This window comes from Schistocerca americana, chromosome 3 (genome assembly GCF_021461395.2).
Source record: "Schistocerca americana isolate TAMUIC-IGC-003095 chromosome 3, iqSchAmer2.1, whole genome shotgun sequence".
NCBI lineage: Eukaryota > Metazoa > Arthropoda > Insecta > Orthoptera > Acrididae > Schistocerca > Schistocerca americana.
Window position 1 is genome coordinate 175,368,430 of NC_060121.1, and position 19,508 is coordinate 175,387,937.

The window sequence follows — 19,508 nt, forward strand, 5'->3', positions numbered from 1 at the left end:
CACATCCTCCACCAGTGCTTTGATTACCTGTCACTGTGTCCTGAGCTAAAGGATAACTTACCCAAAATCTTACCCACATTCCACAAAGCAGTGTTCAGACGCCCACACAACCTACAGAATATCTTTTTTGGACTCAATTCCAATTCTATTCCCAATCCTGCACCCCATGTGTCATTCCCTTGTGGTTGTTCCAGGTGCGAAATCTTCTCCATACACCACCTACTACCAAAGGCCAGTCACAGGCACTTCCTATAAAGTAAAAGTCACAGCCACATGTGAGAGCATCCATATTTTAAATAAGCTATGCTACAATTACAGCGTGGTATTCTACGTGGGTATGACAAGTAACCAACTGTTTGCTCACATGAATGGCCATTGTCAACCTGTGGCAAACTGCAAAATACAAACAGTTGCTGAACATGTGACACAAATGACTTTTAACAACTACTTCACTATGTGGACCATTTGGATACTCCTTTCCAGCACAAGTTTCTCTGAGCTACACAGATGGGAATTGCCTCTCCAGCATGCTCTGTGGTCCTGCAATTACCCATGGCCTAAACCTCTGCTAACCTGTGCCCTCTGCCTCACCTAACCTTTTACCTTCTCTCTTCTATCCACACTACTCCTTCTCTGTACTGATCATAGACTGCATTCTCCCCTGCCACTCTTCCTCCCTCCCCCCCCCCCCCCACCATACCCTCATGCAGGCATTCTCTCTCTTTCTCTCTTCCTCTCTAGCCCCTCATCACCTCTCCTCTCCCTACTTCATTCCCTCTCCTCTACCCCCTTTTCAACCTCTCTCTGTTGTCTCTCCCCTCCCTTTCTGCCTCTTCATCTTCACCTTCCCTCTTTCTCCCTCTCTTTTGCCCTGTCACTCTCCTCCTACACTTCTTTTTGCACCACCCTCAGTACCCTTTTTGTCTTATTGCATGATTGCGGAGTCACCTGTCCAACGACTTGCCTCTTTAACGCTACATCCTCCTTCCATCCTTTGGTATCCTTCCCCACCTTCATCAGCTCAGGGCTCAGGCGGCTGCTTTCAGTAATCAAATATGAATAAGTAGCCTTGCTGAGGTCTTGGGAGTGTGCATCTGGATGTCTGTGTGGTTGTATACTTTTGTCAGAAACGATTAGTGCTCAAAAGGTGTTTGAATGCTGTCTCCTGTTATGTATCTTGGCTGTGCTCCACACATTGATCCACTATATGTGAGTGGTTGCCTTTCCCTTATTTTACATACTGCTGCATGAAGGAATTTCCATTACTGTTAAAAATCAATCATAATATTACATTCTCCATAATTTCAGAAATATTGTAGACATGCAAAATCGAAGATCAGTTTTAAATAAGCACAAAAATTCCCTTAAGATGAGATATTTACACATAAATTCACAGTTGTTTTAAAATTTGTAAAAATCCTGCATATTTTGGTTCTCTAATATGTCAGACCATGTTGTGGAAATAATAATGCAATCAAATATGGTTGTTACTGGATTAACATACTTCCAACTAATTTAATATACAATGTAAAAACTCTTTAGAGTTAAAACTGACATAAATTAAAATAGCACTAGCCTTTAGATAGTTTAATACTACTACAAAGTACTTTGTTCTTGTGACCTCACATTCCTTAAATAGGTGGGGAGAGACATGACTGTAAACAGATTTTAGAGAGATGACAAAAGGCAATTCAGAGTGAGATGATGTCAAGGTAAATGAATCCCATCCAAAAGTAGGTTGCTAACAGTTAGAAAACATGGCCAAAGCCTGTTGTTACTGAGACACTTTTGTTCATGGTGTTTACAAAGTAAATATTGTGGTATGTAAGAATGGTTTGTAATAGTAATATTTATACAGCATATGTGAACTCTGGGGCCACACTCCTGGAATGGACTGCAGCCAGTTACATTCATCATTTGTTATTAATGAAATCACAAAGTAGCATTTGGTGTGTCACTAAATAAGGGCTCATAAATTAATTTTTTATTGATCTCTGACTTATAAAATACAACAGGATGTATGCCCAAAAGACGGCAGAGTATTCTATGTATTGGGAAAACTTTAAGAATTATGTATGTAGCTGTCATTTGTAGTCACCTTATACATTTTGAAAACAGAAAATGTCACCTGCTTCAAACTCAAGCACGAATTACTTATGTTTCAATTGGTTACAAGAATGATATTTAAACACGTATAGGTAAAGTATAAGAAATTTTGTAGATAGGTGATTGGCCTGCATAAAACTAAACATATGCATGACTGTAGCAAGTGTAGCCTAGCATACCACACAGGGAAGCACTTAACTTGGCACATGTAAACTGCATCTCAGATTCCTCAAGATGCTGGAAGCACTATTTGCTTCCTTACAGTACAATGTCGGTTAATGTGTGTATTTTCTATGACAAAAAATTGTTTCACAGCCTGATTTTTTTATTTCCACCACAGCAACAGTTTTGATACTTAAATCAGGACAAAGTTTTCAGAATGAGTTTTCACTCTACAGCAGAATTTATGCTGATGTGGATTTTCCTAACAGATTAAAAGAGTTTTAATCTACCTGGAATTTTCTTCATGTCAGTGCACACTACACCGCAGAGTTAAAATTCATTGTATAAACAACCCTTCAGGCTGCAGATAATCCAATTCTCTACTATATCCTTTCTTCTAGGAGTGCTAGTCCCACAAGGTATGTAGTAGAATGTTCATGAAATTCGGAAGGTGGAAGTGAGGTACTGGGGATGGGTCATGTGTTGGGTAGTTTAGTCAGCTGAACCATTGCTCACAAAGATTAAAGGTCCCAGGTTTGAATACTAGTCTAGTACTTAATTTAATCTGCCAGGAAGCTTCAAGATGTACTTTTATGTAACTAAGAATCTTGAATTAAGTGTTCATTTTCATCATTTAATGAAAGTGGGAAAAATAAATAAAAACAGAAATTTAAGTTATTTACATGATGATAAATAAGGATGGTAACAGTAGCAAATGCAGTCACTAGGTAGGTAGGAACCTCATGCTGAAAAGACATTGAAAAATAAAATATTAAAAATTGTTGTAATAAAATCATTATGACACAGATAAAAATTGCACAATTTACCTTGCTAGTCTTCATAAAAAATTCCAGTGTTTCATGTTCTCCCTTTGAAAAAAATCCTATAATGCGTTTGGCATGGAGCAGTATTTCATCAATATATTCTTTCAATTTTTTAATTGCTTTGATCATGACTGGGCATTCTTCATATTGCAAAACTCGGTGGAACAGTGGTTTAACCATTACCATGAATAGCAAGAATAAGGCCTCATAATCTCTCCAATGAGCCCCTCTGTCTTCGACAATGAACTGGACCAGCTGAGGAAGTACAAATGTTTTACCAACAATCAAACTCAAGTAATATCTTTATGAAGAATTTATGTCTGAAATAATTAAACTGTATTTTATACACAATTCTTCCATCCATATTCATTATTGGAATTACTGTTATTTTGCCAGTGTTGATATTGCAGTTCCAAAATATTATGCAAGAGACACATTCACATTAACTTTTCCATTACACCTTCAACAGATGATTCGATATTTTTAGGCTTGCAAAAGGCTTTTGACACCATTTCTCACACATGCCTCTAATTAATCTACAGGCTTATGAAGTGTGGCAGTGATACATTTCTGTGCTCATGTGACATGAGATTAGTGGTTCTTACAGTGACCACCCTGATATACATTTTTATCCTTTCCATAATTTGTTAGGTCTATGCTTTCAGTTATCTGCCTTTACTGAATGCTCTTGTAATTTGATATTCTAAAATAAAAGTTAATTCTATTTGTTCTTCAGCTATGTGCAATAATTTATGTGGACAAACTACGAGGCCATGTAATTGGTAAACCTAAGAAATTTGAGCCTTTGCAAAAAAGGCATTTTCAACAAATTGCAGAAATACACACAAATTCAACAAACAAATGCAACAGGTTATTCCAAACCATCATTCTCAAGATTAATAAACTATGTGATGATGTACAGATTTTGGAGCTTGCTCCCTTGGCAATTCTGGATATGAACTACATGCAGTACAACAAACACAGCATTAATTCTGCAACACACACACTTCACAGCACAGTAAACATTTTTGTTTGACACAGAAGAGGAAGTTAAGCCAGACTTAAACTATATACTACCTCAGATTTGTTTGAAACTATATATAACAACAAGTTCTGTAGTAGAGTCATTGCCACAGTTCAAAGCAACAAGCTATTAGTCTGCTAGATCCAGCAGTTCATCCATACTGTGCCTGTAATTTGGCCTTTGCAATTTACACCCACCCAACTGCAAACCTGGTTCATAGTAATGGGGGGACATATTTTGACAAAACAAGTAATCAATGACCACAAGAAATTTACTTTGGTGACAAGCAGTTTGTGCCACCAAACAGAGCTTTGGCACTGGGTGATGCAGTGCACCCACATCAGACATAACTTACAAAAATCTGAAAACCAAGTTGATTCCTCACTGTGTAAAATGCAAAAACAGCTGTTTGACTGTACAACCATCATGATGTGATGCCTGCTGAGAATTTCTTAGGAAATCTGAAACTTGTGAAGTACAGTGGAGGCCCTGGTACCATAGATGTGCATGCAGCAGCAACAACGAAGTACCAATAGTCAAACTCAGGACCAGTTCAATCAGGAGTCATCACCATGGAAATGACAATGTCAGTGGAACAACACCAATGGAGTATGCTTGTATCACTAACATTTCATCCAACATCCTGCACAGTGTACTTACTCAAACAGCCAGTGCATCCATGGAAGCAGTGCAGTATCTACACAAGATGCTCAACAGCCATTTCTAAACACATATTCCACTGCATCAGAAAGCCTTTACAAAGCAGACAGGCACAACATTCCTGATAGACACTGGCTTTAACATCGGCACATTGCCTGCCAGCTATACACCACAAAATGAATTGAATGTTCAATCATGGTTGAAAGTGGGTAACAACGCCATGATCAACACTTACAGCCTTAAAGTGTTCATCTTTCAGTTGGTCATTTATAGTTGCTGATGTCAATGAACTTATTTTGGGTGCTGACTTCCTTGCATACTTTGTGCTAGTAGTTGATCAGCACGAAGGATGATTACTAAACACAGTCAAGAAGTGTGCAATACAAGGGACCACAGATTACCCTGTTTCTGGTGCATTACACAGAATCGCCAATGTGTATGCCTCTGAGGAAGACATTCGCACCTCATTCACATAACTTGTTTCACTACATGCATGCAGAGCTGCACCAGATCACAATTCCATGATGCTGATCAGTACCAAGTCACAGCCTGTGGCTGCATCTGTAACACAGCTGGCAATTTTGATGCTGTCATAGCATCCGACCCACACACGAGCCAGTTGCCAGATAGACGAAGACATTCTGGATGTTCCACACTATAGGGAAGAGAGTGTGTGTGTGTGTGTGTGTGTGTGTGTGTGTGTGTGTGTGTGTGGCAGGTGATCCCTCTGATGTGAACCTTTAGCTTTGCCTTTGTTCATAAGTTCTATGCTTTCAGTTATCTGCCCTCACTGAATGCACTTGTATTTTAATGTTCATGAATTAAAGTTAATTCTGTACACTCAGAAGCTATGTGAAATTATTTACCTGGATAAACTAAGAGACCACATGAGTACCACCTCAAATATGTGACTGGATTTGTGATTTACTGTCAGAAAGGTCACAGTTTATAGTAATTGACAAGAAGTCATCTAATGAAACTGAAATAATATCTGGGGTTACCTAAAGAAACACTATAGGCCCTCTGCTGCTCTTAATAACCCTCTGCTGCTCTTAATAAATATAAATGGTTTTGGAGACAATTTAAGTAGCTCTCTTATGTAGTTTGCCTATGATGTTGCCATTTACTGTCTAATAAAGCATCAGAAGATTAAAAAAATTACAAAATGGTTTGACAAGACAGCTACATAGTGCAGATAGTGTCAACTGACCCCCAACAATAAAGTTTGTAGTCTTCCACATGAGTTCCAAAAAATCTGTTACATTTTGGCTGCATAATAAACCACACAAAATTTGAAGGTTGTTGACTCAAATAAATACCAAGAGATTGCAATTACAAGCAACTTAAATTGGAACCATCACATGGAAAATGTTGTGGGCAAGGAAAACCAAAGACTGCATTTTAGGGCAGTACACTTAGGAGATGTAACAAATCTACTAGAATGCTTATGCTATGCTTGTTTGTTCTCTTCTAGAGTACAGCTGTATGGTGTGGGATCCTTGTCAGATAAGATTCCAGGAGGACATCAAAAAAGTTCAAAGAAGGGCAGCTCATTTTTTACTATCACAGAATAGGGGAAGAGTGTCATGGATATGATAAAGTAGTTGGGGAGCCAATCAATAAAACAAAGGTGTTTTTCATTGTGGTGAGATCTTTTTGTGAAGTTGCAATTGCATACTTTCTTGTCAAAATGCCAAAATATTTTCTTGATACTCACCTACACAGTGAGAAATGATCATCATAATAAAATAAGGAACTCAGATGTGCTCATTTTTCCTATGTTCTATTCAAGAATGCAACAGTAGAGAAACAGTATGAAACTGAAACTTTAATTAAACTACATATTTTTGCTCTGTAATGTGGTATATGGTATAATATGCATTTATGAAGAGTGTGTTTAAAAAGTTTTTCTTTACAATGAGTCAGCAACAATTAAGAGGTAGCTGTGATAAGGTGTGGCTAACATCTGAGATCAAAGTACATAAGACAGAAATCCCTATTTAATGCGGAGAAATAACTATACTCAGGGGTTAAAAATTGACTGCAGTTGATGTTGCAGAATTTTTCAGCATTTCATCAAAAAGGCAAAATCCATGTACTGTCCACAATTAATTCACAAACTCAAAATCCAAGGTAAGGACAATTTGGAATATTAATAGGCATAAGACAAATATATCAGTCAGACTATTTACACTCCTGGAAATGGAAAAAAGAACACATTGACACCGGTGTGTCAGACCCACCATACTTGCTCCGGACACTGCGAGAGGGCTGTACAAGCAATGATCACACGCACGGCACAGCGGACACACCAGGAACCGCGGTGTTGGTCGTCGAATGGCGCTAGCTGCGCAGCATTTGTGCACCGCCGCCGTCAGTGTCAGCCAGTTTGCCGTGGCATACGGAGCTCCATCGCAGTCTTTAACACTCGTAGCATGCCGCGACAGCGTGGACGTGAACCGTATGTGCAGTTGACGGACTTTGAGCGAGGGCGTATAGTGGGCATGCGGGAGGCCGGGTGGATGTACCGCTGAATTGCTCAACACTTGGGGCGTGAGGTCTCCACAGTACATCGATGTTGTCGCCAGTGGTCGGCGGAAGGTGCACGTGCCCGTCGACCTGGGACCGGACCGCAGCGACGCACGGATGCACGCCAAGACCGTAGGATCCTACGCAGTGCCGTAGGGGACCGCACCGCCACTTCCCAGCAAATTAGGGACACTGTTGCTCCTGGGGTATCGGCGAGGACCATTCGCAACCGTCTCCATGAAGCTGGGCTACGGTCCCGCACACCGTTAGGCCGTCTTCCGCTCACGCCCCAACATCGTGCAGCCCGCCTCCAGTGGTGTCGCGACAGGCGTGAATGGAGGGACGAATGGAGACGTGTCGTCTTCAGCGATGAGAGTCGCTTCTGCCTTGGTGCCAATGATGGTCGTATGCGTGTTTGGCGCCGTGCAGGTGAGCGCCACAATCAGGACTGCATACGACCGAGGCACACAGGACCAACACCCGGCATCATGGTGTGGGGAGCGATCTCCTACACTGGCCGTACACCACTGGTGATCGTCGAGGGGACACTGAATAGTGCACGGTACATCCAAACCGTCATCGAACCCATCGTTCTACCATTCCTAGACCGGCAAGGGAACTTGCTGTTCCAACAGGACAATGCACGTCCGCATGTATCCCGTGCCACCCAACGTGCTCTAGAAGGTGTAAGTCAACTACCCTGGCCAGCAAGATCTCCGGATCTGTCCCCCATTGAGCATGTTTGGGACTGGATGAAGCGTCGTCTCACGCGGTCTGCACGTCCAGCACGAACGTTGGTCCAACTGAGGCGCCAGGTGGAAATGGCATGGCAAGCCGTTCCACAGGACTACATCCAGCATCTCTACGATCGTCTCCATGGGAGAATAGCAGCCTGCATTGCTGCGAAAGGTGGATATACACTGTACTAGTGCCGGCATTGTGCATGCTCTGTTGCCTGTGTCTATGTGCCTGTGGTTCTGTCAGTGTGATCATGTGATGTATCTGACCCCAGGAATGTGTCAATAAAGTTTCCCCTTCCTGGGACAATGAATTCACGGTGTTCTTATTTCAATTTCCAGGAGTGTATATTGAAGTCCCTGATAACAGTAGCACTGAGGCAGATAATCTTCAACTCAAATCATAAGCTACTAAATTCAGTGGCTTCTTCCAAACACACACATGCACACATTAATGCATGCACAAGCATGTGTGACCTGTGTGCGTGGGCGCACACACACACACACACACACACACACACACACACACACACACACACACACACACACACACACAACTCTGGTTTTGTGAAATCAACAGTAAGTGAGGTCACAAAACCAATTAAGTCATTGAAAACCAGCAATTCTTCTAATTGTGATGGTATTTCAATTAATGTACTAAAATATTTTTCTAACTTGGTAGTGGCCCTTTGAGTTACCTTTATAAACAGTCAACCTGTATTTCTTGGAAGACAGAAGTATGTGATACCAGTGACCATTTATAAAAGTGAAGATAAACAACTTATATCTAATTATAGACACATCTCATTCCTTTTTGTGTGTAGTCAAAAATCTTTTAGAAAGTAGTTTACAGTGGAGTATTGAAACATCTTCCTGGAAATAACCTCTTAACAACAGAAGTTTTAGGTTTTAGAAAGGCTTCTCTACTGAGAAAACAATGTATTTGTTTATTTTGGTCCCAGAATCTTACATTATACAATATGCAAAAGACAGGTCATGTTATGTTCATAGAAATAAAAAAAAATTGGAAGAGGAATATGGTAAGGTACAATAACAAGTTGTAATAATAAAATTATTTATTACAGATAAACAAAAATTATGTAATATATGTGTCAGATTTCTAAATTGATTAATACTGTAATATTCAAGTTATACGAATTATGCTTCCAAGGTTTTTGAGTGCATTGCTGGATCCAATTCTTGAAGATCCACAACATTTTGGTGAACAACTGTTCCCCTGTTATCATGTGATGCTCATGGAATGAAGTGTCAGTTGCATGCTAGTGGTATTTATATCTTGTGGTACGGAGTTCAGGCCTTGCTGGCCTCATGAGAGGGGGAGGGGGGGGAGGGGGGGAGGAGGTGTTTGTAGGCCCACTGACTCAATATTTATCTGTTGTATCCATGTCCTTTGATATATGAACCTGAAATCAAAGCTAATTGTTCATTACTGCATTTACAATTGAGTGATTTTAGAATTTACTAAAGGACTTTGATTTTAAATATTCAAAATGAAACAAACTTTTGCATTGTTGTCATCAAACATATTTTTATGAAGTTGGCCCTTTTTATTTTCATTGTTTCTGTTGTTAATTAATAAGTAACATGAATGGAGAATGTGTAATTTATATTTCTATTGAAAGAGTGTTTAAAGAAATTCTGAATGAATCTGATTTAGATAAAAGTGACATGGATGATAATACGGAAGAACTGGAACTGTTTAACTGTTTGAGAATGAAGACAATCCAACCCACCAGCTGCTGATGACACCAGCTACAATAAATTCATTGCCAAAAGTGGACATGAGTATGTTATGAAGCCATTCTGAGAATATCGTCATTCTGTATGAAACATAGTGTGGGAAAGAACAGGGCTAAGACAACAAGGAAAAACTGAGCCTTCAGAAGAGACTATATTGCTCTGTTTTACACCTCATGTTATGAATCTAATAAAACTACACTGAACTGAAGAGGCTTCACAACTAGGTATTCAACATAGTGATGAATATGAGTTATTTTGTTATGTAGCACTCTTACTAATCATGAGTTCAAATCCTGACAAGATACCTGTCAAAGATTTGCAGTCTATGCATCATGGCTGACAAGTGTACTATGAACCCATGAGTCAGACCTAGTTTTTCAAACTGACTAAAATACTGAGATTTGACGATAAGAACACAAGAGAAATTCATTGCCAGTCTAAAGAGTTTTATCCGATGAGGGAAATTTTTGAAAGCTCAAATTCTTCCATTTTCATTGCATTTCATTCGGAACCTATGCACCTCAGTAGATGAGCTGTTGTCTTTGTTCCATGATCACTGCCCATTCAAGGCATTTCTAAAAGAAAAATCTGGAAAATACAGCATTCTAATTAGAATTCTGTCTGATTCTGAGACTAGATATGTCATCAGCATGAATGTCTATAAAGGAAAGTCTGGAAATGCACAGCATCTAAATGGACCAATGGATATTGTAAAGAGACTAATAAAATCCAATGAGAAATCAGGCTGTATTGTTGCCACAGGTCAGTACTACATTTCAGCGGAGCTTGCTGAGACTCTGTGGAATGATTATCTCCTCGCACCTGTTCACACCCTGTGGATGAGCAGCTGAAGACTACAACTGGCTGCAATGTATGCTCATCCATCTTTGCACATATACTGGCTCTCAGACAAAGAAGCCACCAGTTACTCTTGCATCAACTCTAGTCCTTGAGAAACTAAACTGACTGCTGTTGCTGCTTTCAAATTATCATGCAGAATGTTGATTAATAAAGACTCATAAAAAGACTAGCCTAAATCTTTATTATAATTCTACAAATGGAGGTGTGGAGCCGGCCGTAGTGGCCAAGCGGTTCTAGGAGCTTCAGTCTGGAACCACGCTGCTGCTACGGTTGCAGGTTCGAATCCTGCCTCGGGCATGGATGTGTGTGATGTCCTTAGGTTAGTTAGGTTTAAGTAGTTCTAAGTCTAGGGGACTGATGACCTCAGATGTTAAGTCCCATAGTGCTCAGAACCATTTGAACCATTTTTGGAGGTGTGGATGGACATCTCATACCAGATGGCAAGACGTTACAGTGTGAAGAGGATAACAAGAAGATGGCTTATGTCCCTCTTCTACATACTCATTAATATAGTAGCAATAAACGCACATTTAATCTCCCTTCTCAATTTTCCAAATTGTAGAAAGACTTTGCTAAATCATGGAAGAATTATCTCATTAATTTAGGTCTTGAACTAACAAGGTCTCATGTAGATAAATGGACGAAAAATTTGTATGGGTTTAAAAAGCCAGTAATAATGGTAATGGAAAGCATCATTCAACAGAAGCCTAGCTGCATTCTGGAACCTTCACCATCAATGGCAGAGCCAGAAATATGTGGATGGTGCCACCTGTGCTGCCAAAAAGCCACATCAAAAAAGATCAAGTACAACACAATGGGAAAATCAACTGTTACCTGTTCTCAGTGCTGCTAACATGTCTGTGGAAAACACAGCAAGAAGCAAGCATTGTGTGAAAAATGTGTTTCACAATGAGACAGTAAAATCTATTTACTTCATGTAGTGGACTGAAATTAATTAGTTATTTTTGTAAGAGAACATGATTATGAATGTTACTGGAAAAAATTATACAAAATGTATTTAATGATTTGTTGATTTTGTTACTATTATAATTTAATTTTTTCCTATCCGGTACACAAAAGTAATGTCTATGGAGTTCTAATTGTTCCCAGTGGCATCAGAAGTAGATAAACTTGCACTATGACAAATTAAATTGGCACTTTCTTTCTGGGCATCTGTGCCCCCACCCCCCGAAATTGATATTACATGACCTTGATAATGCTAGGATTAATCTATTTAGATGATATAGTTGTAATGCCTAAAATACAGAAAGAAAGCATTGTGATACACTAGATCAGTTATTAACTCATTTTGCATTCTCAAGCAATCATTACAAAACTATTATAAATCAGAGTTTGGAAGAACTAAAATGGTTAAGGCAGATTGTTAACACTCCATATTGATTAGACGTGATCAACTTATGCCGAGAAACAACATGTAAAAAATAATTAAAACATTTGTTAGGTATGATAAGCCTTTCCAGGAAGTACTTAGTAAAATCAGTGTTAAGCATACTTCACCAGCTAACACTTCAGGGGGGTGGGGTGGTGGGGTGATGCGGGAGGGGGGGGGGGGGGGAGGCAACAGAGTGTAAGTGGACTTTGGAATGCAGAACAAAATTTGAAGATTAAAAAGTTTTGCAAATACTCCCTTACTCTTCCAAACAGACTCCTGCTACTCATTTCATTTATCACCAAATAAATGCCTCTCACTGTGGTCTGTGTTGTCAGATTTTTCAAGCCATAGATAACAACAATACCACAGGACATTGCCCCATTAGCAATGGAAGCTGCCTGTTACCTCATCATAAGAGAAACTGTGAAATAACTGATATCAAATAGTACAGTCATTTTATCATCATAATCATTAACATTTCAATATCCAGTGTACTGTTTACAAGCCTCTTTCACTTTTTTCTGTCCATGTATAAGCTGTTACAGATAACATAATCCATTGTCCTTGATTTGGCAGTGGGTATTCCTTGATAATGTCCAGCCAACAGATTCTGTGTCTTCCTATGGGGCATTTTCCTTCCATTTCACTTCCAAATTTATTAGGGCTGTTTTTGCACTCTCAAACCTCATTATTATTATGTATTATGCATTTGCTGATTCTGTGTAAAAGATGTGCTTCATTCCAGCTGTCTTCCTCACCTCCTCATTCCTTCTTACGGGGTTTACTCCATAAGCCTTTATCAGTCCCCAGCCATATTTGAGGAATTTAAATACATATTAGCTGTAAATATGTAAAACGTTAGTATAGATCAGTCACAGTGGATAATTATTTCTATTGTGAAGTACGTGATCACATAGCAGACATACTCAATTGGCTCTTTTATTACAAGAATTTTTCTGTTGTTTATGTGAAAGGCCATGACAATGTGGTACCAGATACATTATCTCATTTCTTATTAGGGTTACCAGCTGAACAGGATGTAGAGGTAAGAGGACACTTTGCTGTTTTTTTTCCTGAAAATTAATAAATACAGGACATACATCAAATGTTTTGAATCATTTATCTCATCCCCAATGTGAAGATGATTCATTCAAAGTCTATACATAACAACAACAAAACAATTATGCTAGAAAAAATGAACATTGAAATTATACAATGAGTTCTTTTCCATAAGAATAACATAATATTAATATAAAAATCCAAATACCTCTTAAACATTGTGCAGCTGTAGATGAAATGGATCAATAAATCAACAGCAAATAGATGTTTATTTTGCATACTTACAAATAGTACTGAAGTGCTAATTTTGCTACAGAGAAGTGTGTATAGCATATGCAAAAATATTATTACTTTAAGAAATATTTCAAATAGTAAGGAAAATACTAAGAATTGGGACACATATTAGAAAGTGAAAGTACTTACTTCAAGTAGTCATACTAGTATATACCTCATAATATCAGTATTGTTTTCCAGGTACCACCCACAAGCAAAGCCAGTTGTTGGAATCAGGTGTGAACTAAGTAGCCTCTGCAAAATCTGTTGCCCAAATAAGCATTCTAGGTGGGTAGAAATGACTAAAGAATGTGAGAGATTGCTAAGTGAATTGCACCATTCAGTTACGAAATTGGCCCCTATGCAGGTAGTAGGACGACAGCATGAAGGACACTCACTACCAAAATAAGTAGACTGACATCTAGATGTACTTGGAACAGAAATGAGACAACAAATATAAGAAAGAATATTTAGTTGAGGAGGGAGAGAAACAGAAGGAAACATGGAAACATGGGACCTCTGTGTAGTGCAAAGTGCGAGACTTAGTTCTTGTTTAAAGTCACAGGAATAGTATTGAAAACAATAAAGTAATTGAAAGATTCCATCCATTATATTAAGGACATTTTGCAGTTACCAGAAAGCCAACCTGAAAGCAATGGTGCTAGCCAGTCTCACTACTGGAAATAGCAAGGGAATGTTTAGCATACTATGGTCACAGGTTCGAATCCTGCCTCGGGCATGGATGTGTGTGATGTCCTTAGGTTTGTTAGGTTTAAGTAGTTCTAAGTCTAAGGGGCTGATAACCTCAGATGTTAAGTCCCATAGTGCTTAGAGCCATCTGAACCATTTTTTGTTTAGCATATGATATACAGTTGTTTGTGAATCAGTAGATTCAGATTCAGATGGACAAAAGTATAAAGACTAGAGAACCAGACTCAAAATTTTGGGCATTGAACTATCCTCATAATCTTCAAACCCTGATTGGACACTTGAAAGGAATAAATGTTTGACAAAGTAATTATTTGAGATGATATTATCACAAAAATTTCACAGATAATCACATTGGTGCTATCTATTAACTATGGTGCATTGTTAGAGAAGAAAACAGAATCGTAATTGCAGTGTGAAGAGCAGGAAAGCTGAAAAGAGAAGTGGAGGTTTCCTGCCCTGAAATGAGATCCATCCTTCATAAAATCCTCCCCACTCCACCAAGAGTGTCTTTCCGCTGTCCTCCTAACCTTCGTAACCTCTTAGTTCATTCCTATGAAATCCCCAAACCACCTTCCCTACCCTCTGGCTCCTACCCTTGTAACTGCCCCCGGTGTAAAACCTGTCCCATACACCCTCCCACCACCACGTACTCCAGTCCTGTAACCCGGAAGGTGTACACGATCAAAGACAGAGCCACGTTTCAAAGCACCCACGTGATTTACCAACTGACCTGCCTACACTGTGAAGCTTTCTATGTGGAAATGACCAGCAACAAACTGTCCATTTCCATGAATGGACACAGGCAGACAGTGTTTGTTGGTAATGAGGATCACCCTGAGGCTAAACATGCCTTGGTGCATGGCCAGCACATCTTGGCACAGTGTTACACCGTCCGGGTTATCTGGATACTTCCCACTAACACCAACCTGTCAGAACTCCGGAGATGGGAACTTGCCCTTCAGTATATCCTCTCTTCTCGTTATCCGCCAGGCCTCAACCTCCACTAATTTCAAGTTGCCGCCGCTCATACCTCACCTGTCTTTCAACAACATCTTTGCCTCTGTACTTCCGCCTCGACTGACATCTCTGCCCAAACTCTTTGCCTTTACAAATGTCTGCTTGTGTCTGTGTATATGCAGATGGATATGTGTGTGTGTGCGAGTGTATACCTGTCCTTTTTTCCCCCTAAGGTAAGTCTTTCCGCTCCCGGGATTGGAATGACTCCTTACCCTCTCCCTTAAAACCCGCATCCTTTCGTCTTTCCCTCTCCTTCCCTCTTTCCTGACGAAGCAACCGTTTGTTGTGAAAGCTTGAATTTTGTGTGTATGTTTGTGTTTGTTTGTGTGTCTATCGACCTGCCAGTGCTTTTGTTTGGTAAGTCTTTCTTTTTAGATATATTTTTCCCACATGGAATGTTTCCCTCTATATATAATAAATTCAAGCTTTTGCAACAAACGGTTGCTTCGTCAGGAAAGAGGGAAGGAGAAGGAAAGACGAAAGGATGTGGGTTTTAAGGGAGAGGGTAAGGAGCCATTCCAATCCCGAGAGCGGAAAGACTTACCTTAGGGGGAAAAAGGACAAGTATACACTCGCACACACATACACACACACACACACACACACACACATATCCATCCCCACATACACAGACACAAGCAGACATTTGTAGAGGCAAAGAGTTTGGGCATAATAGAGGGAAACATTCCACATGGGAAAAATATATCTAAAAACAAAGATGATGTGACTTACCAATCGAAAGTGCTGGCAGGTCGATAGACACACAAACAAACACAAACATACACACAAAATTCAAGCTTTCGCAACCAATCGTTGCTTCGTCAGGAAAGAGGGAAGGAGAGGGAAAGACAAAAGGACGTGGGTTTTAAGGGAGAGGGCAAGGAGTCATTCCAATCCCGGGAGTGGAAAGACTTACCTTAGGGGGAAAAAAGGACAGGTATACACTCGCACACACACACATATCCATCCGCACATACACAGACACAAGCAGACATTTACATATATATATATATATATATATATATGAATATAATAGAGGGAAACATTCCACGTGGGAAAAATATATCCTTTTGTCTTTCCTTCTCCTTCCCTCTTTCCTGACGAGGCAACCATTGGTTGCGAAAGCTAGAATTTTGTGTGTATGTTTGTGTTTGTTTGTGTGTCTATCGACCTGCCAGCGCTTTTGTCAGATATATATATATATATATATATATATATATATATATATATATATATATATATATATATCTGTGTGTGTGTGTGTGTGTGTGTGTGTGTGTGTGTGTTTGGGTTCACCATCTAGAGAACACAATCATAGAATGAATAATAACATGAGGTGTAGAGGTGAGCAGGTTAATGACAGTTAAGCACAGATGTAATTTTAAAAGTTTTTTAAAAGTCATAAGTTGTCAAGTTAAGAATCTCAAATTTAAGGATATGCACAACATACACACATCAAAAAAATTTTTACATCACTTCAGTTCCAAGAGTTTGAACCCGTAAAGAAAATTGGAATTGAGATCAATATAAACATCATTTCCGCACCCTTTTATTGCTCACGAAAACCACACATTGCATGTTGTACCACCATACAGTGAGACCTTCAGAGGTGGTGGTCCATATTGCTGTACACACTGGTACCTCTAATACCCTGTAGCATGTCGTCTTGCATTAATGCATGCCTGCATTCATTGTGGCATACTATCCACAAGTTCATCAAGGCACTGTTGGTCCAGATTGTCCCACTCCTCAAAGGCGATTTGACGTAGATCCCTCAGAGTGGTTGGTGGGTCATGTTGTCCATAAATAGCCCTTTCCAATCTATCCCAGGCATGTTTGATAGGGTTCATGTCTGACGAACATGCTGGCTGCTTTAGTTGAGCGATGTCATTATCCTGAAGGAAGTCATTCATAAGATGTGCATGATGGGGGTGCGAATTGTCATCCCTGAATATGAATGCCTCACCAATATACTACCAATATGGTTGCACTATTTGCTGGAGGGTGGCATTCATGTATCATACTTCAGTTACAGCGCCTTCCATAATCACCAGTGGCATACGTCAGCCCCACGTAATGCCAACCCAAAACAGCAGGGAACCTCCACGTTGCTGCACTTGCTGGGCAGTGTGTCTAAGACATTCAGCCTGATCAGGTTGCCTCCAAAAACATCTCTGATGATTGTCTAGTTGAAATCATATGCGACACTCATCGATGAAGAGAATGTGATGCCAATCCTGAGTGGTCCATTTGGCATGTTGTTGGGCCCATCTGTACCACGCTGCATGGTGTGATGGTTGCAAAGATGGATCTTGCCATGGATGTCAGGACCGAAGTATCACATCATGCAGCCTATTGTGCACAGATTGAGTCATAACACAACGTCCTGTGGCTGCACAAAAAGCATTATTCAACATGATGGCATTGCTGTCAGGGTTTCTCCGAGCCATAACCAGTAGGTAGCAGTCAACCACTGCAGTAGTAGCCCTTGTGTGGCCTGAGTGAGGCCTGTCATCGACAGTTCCTTTGTCACTGTATCTCCTCCATGTCCACACAAAATCATTTGTGTCACTCAGAGACACTGGACGCTTCACTTGTTGAGAGCTTCCTGCACAAAGTAACAATGCGTACATGATCAAACCATGGTATTGACTGTCTAGACATGGTTGAACTATAGACACCATGAGCTGTGTACCTACTTTCTGGTGAAATGACTGTAACTGATAGGCTGTTGGACCCCTCTGTCTAATTGGAGCTGCTCATGTATGCTTGTTTACATCTTTGGGCATCTGAACAGTCAAAGGGACTGTGTCTGTGATACAATATCCACAGTCAACATTTCTCTTCAGGAGTCCTGGGAACTGCGATGATGCAAAACTTTTTTTGATGTGTGGATATTTTAGTTTTTTATAGAGGAGGATTGATGCAAGAAGTGCAGAAATCAACCACTGACTGAAATTACAGGACAATGGAAAGCAGAATGAATTCATTCAATTCCATCCTGTAGTGATAGTAAATAGGTAATTAGTCCTGAATTTTCAACTTTGTATATCTACTAAGTTAAAATTGATAATGATGGGCAATAAAAATGTATTCTTTCTCTGAAGAGATGTCCACATTGATTCCCATCAAGGACCTGAAAATCTTACACTATTTTTTTCATTAAACACACAAAACAAATGATTACTACAGCACTACAATACCGTTTCATCGTGGGAGCTGATGAAATTATTGTCTGCCTAAAATTTTATGGTTTCAGTATGGAAAGAAAATCATAATACACAGACAGTGTATTCATGTTTCAAACTACTTCAGCAATAAAGATGCTTGCATAGTTCAAGTGATATGAGTGACAACAATGAGGAATCTTCAGGAGCTCTCTGAAAAAATTGGATAACAGAATTCCTGCTATTGCCATGAGCTTATTAAATTACATACAATTTATACAATTCATTCAACCAGGAAATTAACTTACTGACAAAGAGACTATGAATATTGTACACACCTGTTTACAGATTTCCTCAATATTTTGAAGTTCATAATGTACCCTCCTAAGTTGAGACTTTTCTTGCTGTAATTTAAGTGCTGCATTCTTTACATATGAAGCTAGTGAACAGACAGCTTCCCTCTTGTACTCTTGTGACCTGCTGGTGAATGAAGTCTGTGTCAATAAAGATTTTGACACATTATTGCAGAGCACATACAAAAGTGTCACAGGTATACACAGATTAAAATAACAATGAAATCAATGAGACAACTGAATGAGAGAACCTTCTTTCAGAAGCTCCATGAACTGACTGATTTGTCCAGTTTGTAAGATTTGTGTAGTGTTGTGCAGAAAAATCAGCAGGGAGTAAAGAAGGCCCATGTTCCCACTTAATGCTTCTGTTATGCACACAATATCTGAAAGTGAGAGACTGATCAACAGGATGATACAATAAAGTATGTTCTCCACTAACAGAGTGCAACCTGTTCCTTGTGGCACAGAGTCAGTGTGAACCCCTTGTACACTGAAGTGACAGAAGTCATGGGATACCACCGAATATCATGCCAGACCCTCTTTTTGCTTGCTGTAGTTGCAGCAACTCAGTGTGGCAAGGACTCAACAAGTCAGTGGAGTACCCTACAGACATATTGTGTCATGCTGCCTCTATAACCATTCATAAATGCAAAAGCGTTGCTGATGCTGGACTTTGTGCATGAGCTGGCCTCTCGATTATGTCCCATAAATGTTCACTTGGATTCATGATGGACAATAAGGGTGGCCAAATCATTTGTTCAAATTGTCCAGAATGTTCTTCAAACCAATCACAAATAATTGTCACCATATGAGCACCAAGCAAGGTGGAGCAGTGGTTAGACACTGGACTTGCATTCGGGAGGATGATGTT